The sequence below is a fragment of the Leptodactylus fuscus genome, assembly GCF_031893055.1.
Source record: "Leptodactylus fuscus isolate aLepFus1 chromosome 2 unlocalized genomic scaffold, aLepFus1.hap2 SUPER_2_unloc_1, whole genome shotgun sequence".
NCBI lineage: Eukaryota > Metazoa > Chordata > Amphibia > Anura > Leptodactylidae > Leptodactylus > Leptodactylus fuscus.
In genome coordinates this window covers 739,893-750,330 of record NW_027439802.1, presented here as the reverse complement: position 1 = coordinate 750,330, position 10,438 = coordinate 739,893, and positions in this window count along the sequence as shown.

Below are 10,438 nucleotides of genomic sequence, written 5' to 3'. Positions count from 1 at the left end.
TAGGGCGACAACTACAAGAGAGCGAGGGACTGGGGATACTAAGGTGGGGACCCCTACAGAAACCAAGGGGCAGCTGCAGACAACACACAGGATGGGATGTGCTGGACAACAGACACGCAACACAACACAATACACAACAAGAGAATGAGGAGAGGTGAGGAAAGGGTTACACAGGACCGGGGCAAAACAAACTGGAACCCAAACCTCACAAATAACCAGATAGTGCCAGGACTGAGGACAGGGCAGAGGAGAAGTGTGGAGGGGGAAACCAGACTCACACACAAGGCCACGCTCACACACAAGGCCACGCTCACACCACTTCATAGTCAGCTGTTATTCCACAAACCAATTCTCCTCCCTGAGCAACGAATTCTAGGTGTTAACCACAAAAACCAGCAACTGGGGAAGCCAGCCCTCCTCTTAATACAGGCCCCAGAATCGTCCCATAGGATAATGGTAACGACCAACACCTGAGGCTCAATCCAGAGAACCACAAACATATACTGAAAGCCAAAACATTACATACAAAACAGATGGTCCAATGGCAAGGAAACCACCAGAAGACCCCAGACCAAACCCCACCAGAAACACATAAAAATGTTATACAAATATTCAGGTCGTGACACATACTTATTATTGCCCAGGTAGTAGGTGAGGGTGGATACACAACACTGGAGTCCGGGGCACAAACTGGCTCTTGACCGCTTGGACTATAAGACAGATGGGTCTGACTACACTGGAGAACATGGCTATGTGGTCACTGGGCTATAGGACAGATGGGTCTGAATATACTGGAGAACATGGCTATGTGGTCACTGGACTATAGGACAGATGGGTCTGACTACACTGGAGAACATGGCTATGTAGTCACTGGGCTATAGGAGAGATGGGTCTGTCTACACTGGAGAACATGGCTATGTGGTCACTGGGCTATAGGACAGATGGGTCTGACTACACTGGAGAACATGGCTATGTGGTCACTGGGCTATAGGACAGATGGGTCTGACTACACTGGAGAACATGGCTATATAGTCACTGGGCTATAGGACAGATGGGTCTGACTACACTGGAGAACATGGCTATGTGGTCACTGGGCTACAGGACAGATGGGTCTGATTACACTGGAGAACATGGCTATGTGGTCACTGGGCTATAGGACAGATGGGTCTGACTACACTGGTGACCATGGCTATGTGGTCACTGGGCTACAGGACAGATGGGTTTGACTACCAGTAGATACGAGGACCGTTCTCCTCCTCTGTTGTCACGTCTCCTTGGACAGAATACACTTTGTGCTTCGGTGACTAATAAGGAAAAGTTCCTGTTGATGGTACAAATGACTTTGGCCGGTAGCTCAGCTCATGGTCCCCGCAGGCTGTGCCCTGGGGCCCCTCACCCGGGGACTTGTGTGTACAGAGCTGCAGGTTCCTCTTGGATCTGGGCACTGGAGGAAGCTGTCACTGATGGGGAAATGATGGAAAGCTCTTGTGTCAACTTCTCGTCACCGTCCTGGCACATCCATCGCTCCCGTACAGATTCAGTCATGGGCCAGACGTAATGAGATCTCCGTATCACCTCTGTGTATCTAACTCTAATACAAGGTGATGTATGTGCAAGGAAGATGAGCTGGCCCTCCGCATGCCATGGCCAGGGGCCCATAATCTGTATCCCAGGGCCAGGGGCCCATAATCTATAACATAGGGACAGGGGCCCATAATCTTTATCACAATGCCAGGAGTCTATGGGTCTGACTACACTGGAGAACATGGCTATGTGGTCACTGGGCTATATAACAGATGGGTCTGACTACACTGGAGAACATGGCTATGTGGTCACTGGGCTTTAAGACTGACTACAACAGTGCATATGGCTATGTGGTCACTGGGCTATAGGACAGATGGGTCTGATGACATTGGAGAACAAGGCTATGTGGTCACTGGGCTATAGGACAGATGGGTCTGAATACACTGGAGAACATGGCTATGTGGTCACTGGGCTATAGGACAGATGGGTCTGACTAAACTGGAGAACATGGCTATGTGGTCACTGGGCTATGAGACAGATGGGTCTGACTAAACTGGAGAACATGGCTATGTGGTCACTGGGCTATGAGACAGATGGGTCTGACTAAACTGGAGAACATGGCTATGTAGTCACTGGGCTATAAGACAGATGGGTCTGACTACACTGGAGAACATGACTATGTAGTCACTGGGCTATAGGACAGATAAGTCTGACTACAACAGTGAATATGGATATGTAGTCACTGGGCTATATGACAGATGGGTCTGACTACAATGGAGAATATGGCTATGTGGTCACTGGGCTATAAGACAGATGGGTCTGATGACATTGGAGAACATGGCTTTGTGGTCACTGGGCTATAAGACAGATGGGTCTGACTACACTGGAGAATATGGCTATGTAGTCACTGGACTATAAGACAGATGGGTCTGACTACACTGGAGAACATGGCTATGTGGTCACTGGACTATAGGACAGATGGGTCTGACTGCACTGGAGAACATGGCTATGTGGTCACTGGGCTATAGGACAGATGGGTCTGAATACACTGGAGAACATGGCTATGTGGTCACTGGACTGTAGGACATATGGGTGTGACTGCACTGGAGAACATGGCTATGTGGTCACTGGGCTATAGGACAGATGGGTCTGACTACACTGGAGAACATGGCTATGTGGTAACTGGGCTATAGGACAGATGGGTCTGACTACACTGGAGAACATGGCTATGTAGTCACTGGACTATAAGACAGATGGGTCTGACTACACTGGAGAACATGGCTATGTGGTCACTGGGCTATAGGACAGATGGGTGTGACTGCACTGGAGAACATGGCTATGTAGTCACTGGGCTATAGTTCAGATGGGTCTGACTACACTGGAGAACATGGTTATGTGGTCACTGGGCTATAGGACAGATGGGTCTGACTGCACTGGAGAACATGACTATGTGGTCACTGGGCTATAAGACAGATGGGTCTGACAACACTGGAGAACATGGCTATGTGGTCACTGGGCTATAGGACAGATGGGTCTGACTGCACTGGAGAACATGACTATGTGGTCACTGGGCTATAAGACAGATGGGTCTGACAACACTGGAGAACATGGCTATGTGGTCACTGGGCTATAAGACAGATGGGTCTGACTACACTGGAGAACATGGCTATGTGGTAACTGGGCTATAGGACAGATGGGTCTGACTACACTGGAGAACATGGCTATGTAGTCACTGGGCTATAAGACAGATGGGTCTGACTACACTGGAGAACATGGCTATGTGGTCACTGGGCTATAAGACAGATGGGTCTGACTACACTGGAGAACATGGCTAAGTGGTCACTGGGCTATAGGACAGATGGGTCTGACTGCACTGGAGAACATGACTATGTGGTCACTGGGCTATAAGACAGATGGGTCTGACTACACTGGAGAACATGGCTATGTGGTCATTGGGCTATAGGACAGATGGGTCTGACTACACTGGTGAACATGGCTATGGGGTCACTGGGCTATAGGACAGATGGGTCTGACTACACTGGAGAACATGGCTATGTGGTCACTGGGCTATAGGACAGATGGGTCTGACTACACTGGAGAACATGGCTATGTGGTCACTGGGCTATAGGACAGATGGGTCTGACTACACTGGTGAACATGGCTATGTAGTCACTGGGCTATAGAACAGATGGGTCTGACTACACTGGAGAACATGGCTATGTGGTCACTGGGCTATAGTACAGATGGGTCTGACTACACTGGAGAACATGGGTATGTGGTCATTGGGCTATAGGACAGATGGGTCTGACTACACTGGAGAACATGGCTATGTAGTCACTGGGCTATAGGACAGATGGGTCTGACTACACTGGAGAACATGACTATGTAGTCACTGGGCTATAGGACAGATAAGTCTGACTACAACAGTGAATATGGCTATGTAGTCACTGGGCTATATGACAGATGGGTCTGACTACAATGGAGAATATGGCTATGTGGTCACTGGGCTATAAGACAGATGGGTCTGATGACATTGGAGAACATGGCTTTGTGGTCACTGGGCTATAGGCAGATGGGTCTGACTACACTGGAGAATATGGCTATGTAGTCACTGGACTATAAGACAGATGGGTCTGACTACACTGGAGAACATGGCTATGTGGTCACTGGGCTTTAAGACAGATAAGTCTGACTACAACAGTGAATATGGCTATGTGGTCACTGGGCTATGGGACAGATGGGTCTGATGACATTGGAGAACATGGCTATGTGGTCACTGGGCTATAGGACAGATGGGTCTGACTACACTGGAGAACATGGCTATGTGGTCACTGGGCTATAGGACAGATGGGTCTGACTAAACTGGAGAACATGGCTATGTGGTCACTGGGCTATGAGACAGATGGGTCTGACTAAACTGGAGAACATGGCTATGTGGTCACTGGGCTATGAGACAGATGGATCTGAATAAACTGGAGAACATGGCTATGTAGTCACTGGGCTATAGGACAGATGGGTCTGACTACACTGGAGAACATGTCTATGTAGTCACTGGGCTATATGACAGATGGGTCTGACTACAATGGAGAATATGGCTATGTGGTCACTGGGCTATAAGACAGATGGGTCTGATGACATTGGAGAACATGGCTTTGTGGTCACTGGGCTATAGGCAGATGGGTCTGACTACACTGGAGAATATGGCTATGTGGTCACTGGACTATAGGACAGATGGGTCGGACTGCACTGGAGAACATGGCTATGTAGTCACTGGGCTATAAGACAGATGGGTCTGACTACACTGGAGAACATGGCTATGTAGTCACTGGACTATAAGACAGATGGGTCTGACTACACTGGAGAACATGGCTATGTGGTCACTGGACTATAGGACAGATGGGTCGGACTGCACTGGAGAACATGGCTATGTAGTCACTGGGCTATAAGACAGATGGGTCTGACTACACTGGAGAACATGGCTATGTGGTCACTGGGCTATAGGACAGATGGGTCTGAATACACTGGAGAACATGGCTATGTGGTCACTGGGCTATAGGACAGATGGGTCTGACTACACTGGAGAACATGGCTATGTGGTCACTGGACTATAGGACAGATGGGTGTGACTGCACTGGAGAACATGGCTATGTGGTCACTGGGCTATAGGACAGATGGGTCTGACTACACTGGAGAACATGGCTATGTAGTCACTGGACTATAAGACAGATGGGTCTGACTACACTGGAGAACATGGCTATGTGGTCACTGGACTATAGGACAGATGGGTGTGACTGCACTGGAGAACATGGCTATGTAGTCACTGGGCTATAGTTCAGATTGGTCTGACTACACTGGAGAACATGGTTATGTGGTCACTGGGCTATAGGACAGATGGGTCTGACTGCACTGGAGAACATGACTATGTGGTCACTGGGCTATAAGACAGATGGGTCTGACAACACTGGAGAACATGGCTATGTGGTCACTGGGCTATAGGACAGATGGGTGTGACTGCACTGGAGAACATGGCTATGTAGTCACTGGGCTATAGGACAGATGGGTGTGACTGCACTGGAGAACATGACTATGTGGTCACTGGGCTATAAGACAGATGGGTCTGACAACACTGGAGAACATGGCTATGTGGTCACTGGACTATAGGACAGATGGGTGTGACTGCACTGGAGAACATGGCTATGTAGTCACTGGGCTATAGTTCAGATGGGTCTGACTACACTGGAGAACATGGTTATGTGGTCACTGGGCTATAGGACAGATGGGTCTGACTGCACTGGAGAACATGACTATGTGGTCACTGGGCTATAAGACAGATGGGTCTGACTACACTGGAGAACATGGCTATGTGGTAACTGGGCTATAGGACAGATGGGTCTGACTACACTGGAGAACATGGCTATGTGGTAACTGGGCTATAGGACAGATTGGTCTGACTACACTGGAGAACATGGCTATGTGGTCACTGGGCTATAGGACAGATTGGTCTGACTACACTGGAGAACATGGCTATGTGGTAACTGGGCTATAGGACAGATGGGTCTGACTACACTGGAGAACATGGCTATGTAGTCACTGGGCTATAAGACAGATGGGTCTGACTACACTGGAGAACATGGCTATGTGGTCACTGGGCTATAAGACAGATGGGTCTGACTACACTGGAGAACATGGCTAAGTGGTCACTGGGCTATAGGACAGATGGGTCTGACTGCACTGGAGAACATGACTATGTGGTCACTGGGCTATAAGACAGATGGGTCTGACTACACTGGAGAACATGGCTATGTGGTCATTGGGCTATAGGACAGATGGGTCTGACTACACTGGTGAACATGGCTATGTAGTCACTGGGCTATAGGACAGATGGGTCTGACTACACTGGAGAACATGGCTATGTGGTCACTGGGCTATAGGACAGATGGGTCTGACTACACTGGTGACCATGGCTATGTGGTCACTGGGCTATAGGACAGATGGGTCTGACTACACTGGAGAACATGGCTATGTAGTCACTGGGCTATGAGACAGATGGGTCTGTCTACACTGGAGAACATGACTATGTGGTCACTGGGCTATAGGACAGATGGGTCTGACTACACTGGAGATCATGGCTATGTGGTCACTGGGCTATAGGACAGATGGGTCTGACTACACTGGAGATCATGGCTATGTGGTCACTGGGCTATAGGACAGATGGGTCTGACTACACTGGAGATCATGGCTATGTGGTCACTGGGCTATAGGACAGATGGGTCTGACTACACTGGAGATCATGGCTATGTGGTCACTGGGCTATAGGACAGATGGGTCTGACTACACTGGAGAACATGGCTAAGTGGTCACTGGGCTATAAGACAGATGGGTCTGACTACACTGGAGAACATGGCTATGTAGTCACTGGGCTATAGGACAGATGGGTCTGACTACACTGGAGAACATGGCTATGGGGTCACTGGGCTATAGGACAGATGGGTCTGACTACACTGGAGAACATGGCTATGTGGTCATTGGGCTATAGGACAGATGGGTCTGACTACACTGGTGAACATGGCTATGTGGTCACTGGGCTATAGGACAGATGGGTCTGACTACACTGGAGAACATGGCTATGTGGTCACTGGGCTATAGGACAGATGGGTCTGACTACACTGGAGAACATGGCCATGTGGTCACTGGGCTATAGGACAGATGGGTCTGACTACACTGGTGACCATGGCTATGTGGTCACTGGGCTATAGGACAGATGGGTCTGACTACACTGGAGAACATGGCTATGTGGTCACTGGGCTATAGGACAGATGGGTCTGACTACACTGGTGACCATGGCTATGTGGTCACTGGGCTATAGGACAGATGGGTCTGACTACACTGGAGAACATGGCTATGTGGTCATTGGGCTATAGGACAGATGGGTCTGACTACACTGGAGAACATGGCTATGTAGTCACTGAGCTATAAGACAGATGGGTCTGACTACACTGGAGAACATGGCTATGTGGTCACTGGGCTATAGGACAGATGGGTCTGACTACACTGGTGACCATGGCTATGTGGTCACTGGGCTATGAGACAGATGGGTCTGACTAAACTGGAGAACATGGCTATGTGGTCACTGGGCTATGAGACAGATGGATCTGAATAAACTGGAGAACATGGCTATGTAGTCACTGGGCTATAAGACAGATGGGTCTGACTACACTGGAGAACATGGCTATGTGGTCACTGGGCTATGAGACAGATGGGTCTGACTAAACTGGAGAACATGGCTATGTGGTCACTGGGCTATGAGACAGATGGATCTGAATAAACTGGAGAACATGGCTATGTAGTCACTGGGCTATAGGACAGATGGGTCTGACTACACTGGAGAACATGTCTATGTAGTCACTGGGCTATAGGACAGATAAGTCTGACTACAACAGTGAATATGGCTATGTAGTCACTGGGCTATATGACAGATGGGTCTGACTACAATGGAGAATATGGCTATGTGGTCACTGGGCTATAAGACAGATGGGTCTGATGACATTGGAGAACATGGCTTTCTGGTCACTGGGCTATAGGCAGATGGGTCTGACTACACTGGAGAATATGGCTATGTGGTCACTGGACTATAGGACAGATGGGTCGGACTGCACTGGAGAACATGGCTATGTAGTCACTGGGCTATAAGACAGATGGGTCTGACTACACTGGAGAACATGGCTATGTAGTCACTGGACTATAAGACAGATGGGTCTGACTACACTGGAGAACATGGCTATGTGGTCACTGGACTATAGGACAGATGGGTCGGACTGCACTGGAGAACATGGCTATGTAGTCACTGGGCTATAAGACAGATGGGTCTGACTACACTGGAGAACATGGCTATGTGGTCACTGGGCTATAGGACAGATGGGTCTGAATACACTGGAGAACATGGCTATGTGGTCACTGGGCTATAGGACAGATGGGTCTGACTACACTGGAGAACATGGCTATGTGGTCACTGGACTATAGGACAGATGGGTGTGACTGCACTGGAGAACATGGCTATGTGGTCACTGGGCTATAGGACAGATGGGTGTGACTGCACTGGAGAACATGGCTATGTAGTCACTGGGCTATAGGACAGATGGGTGTGACTGCACTGGAGAACATGACTATGTGGTCACTGGGCTATAAGACAGATGGGTCTGACAACACTGGAGAACATGGCTATGTGGTCACTGGACTATAGGACAGATGGGTGTGACTGCACTGGAGAACATGGCTATGTAGTCACTGGGCTATAGTTCAGATGGGTCTGACTACACTGGAGAACATGGTTATGTGGTCACTGGGCTATAGGACAGATGGGTCTGACTGCACTGGAGAACATGACTATGTGGTCACTGGGCTATAAGACAGATGGGTCTGACTACACTGGAGAACATGGCTATGTGGTAACTGGGCTATAGGACAGATGGGTCTGACTACACTGGAGAACATGGCTATGTGGTAACTGGGCTATAGGACAGATTGGTCTGACTACACTGGAGAACATGGCTATGTGGTCACTGGGCTATAGGACAGATTGGTCTGACTACACTGGAGAACATGGCTATGTGGTAACTGGGCTATAGGACAGATGGGTCTGACTACACTGGAGAACATGGCTATGTAGTCACTGGGCTATAAGACAGATGGGTCTGACTACACTGGAGAACATGGCTATGTGGTCACTGGGCTATAAGACAGATGGGTCTGACTACACTGGAGAACATGGCTAAGTGGTCACTGGGCTATAGGACAGATGGGTCTGACTGCACTGGAGAACATGACTATGTGGTCACTGGGCTATAAGACAGATGGGTCTGACTACACTGGAGAACATGGCTATGTGGTCATTGGGCTATAGGACAGATGGGTCTGACTACACTGGTGAACATGGCTATGGGGTCACTGGGCTATAGGACAGATGGGTCTGACTACACTGGAGAACATGGCTATGTGGTCACTGGGCTATAGGACAGATGGGTCTGACTACACTGGAGAACATGGCTATGTGGTCACTGGGCTATAGAACAGATGGGTCTGACTACACTGGAGAACATGGCTATGTGGTCACTGGACTATAGGACAGATGGGTCTGACTACACTGGTGAACATGGCTATGTAGTCACTGGGCTATAGGACAGATGGGTCTGACTACACTGGAGAACATGGCTATGTGGTCACTGGGCTATAGGACAGATGGGTCTGACTACACTGGTGACCATGGCTATGTGGTCACTGGGCTATAGGACAGATGGGTCTGACTACACTGGAGAACATGGCTATGTAGTCACTGGGCTATGAGACAGATGGGTCTGTCTACACTGGAGAACATGACTATGTGGTCACTGGGCTATAGGACAGATGGGTCTGACTACACTGGTGAACATGGCTATTTAGTCACTGGGCTATAGGACAGATGGGTCTGACTACACTGGAGAACATGGCTATGTGGTCACTGGGCTATAGGACAGATGGGTCTGACTACACTGGAGAACATGGCCATGTGGTCACTGGGCTATAGGACAGATGGGTCTGACTACACTGGTGACCATGGCTATGTGGTCACTGGGCTATAGGACAGATGGGTCTGACTACACTGGAGAACATGGCTATGTGGTCACTGGGCTATAGGACAGATGGGTCTGACTATACTGGAGAACATGGCTATGTGGTCATTGGGCTATAGGACAGATGGGTCTGACTACACTGGAGAACATGGCTATGTGGTCATTGGGCTATAGGACAGATGGGTCTGACTACACTGGAGATCATGGCTATGTAGTCACTGGGCTATAAGACAGATGGGTCTGACTACACTGGAGAACATGGCTATGTGGTCACTGGGCTATAGGACAGATGGGTCTGACTACACTGG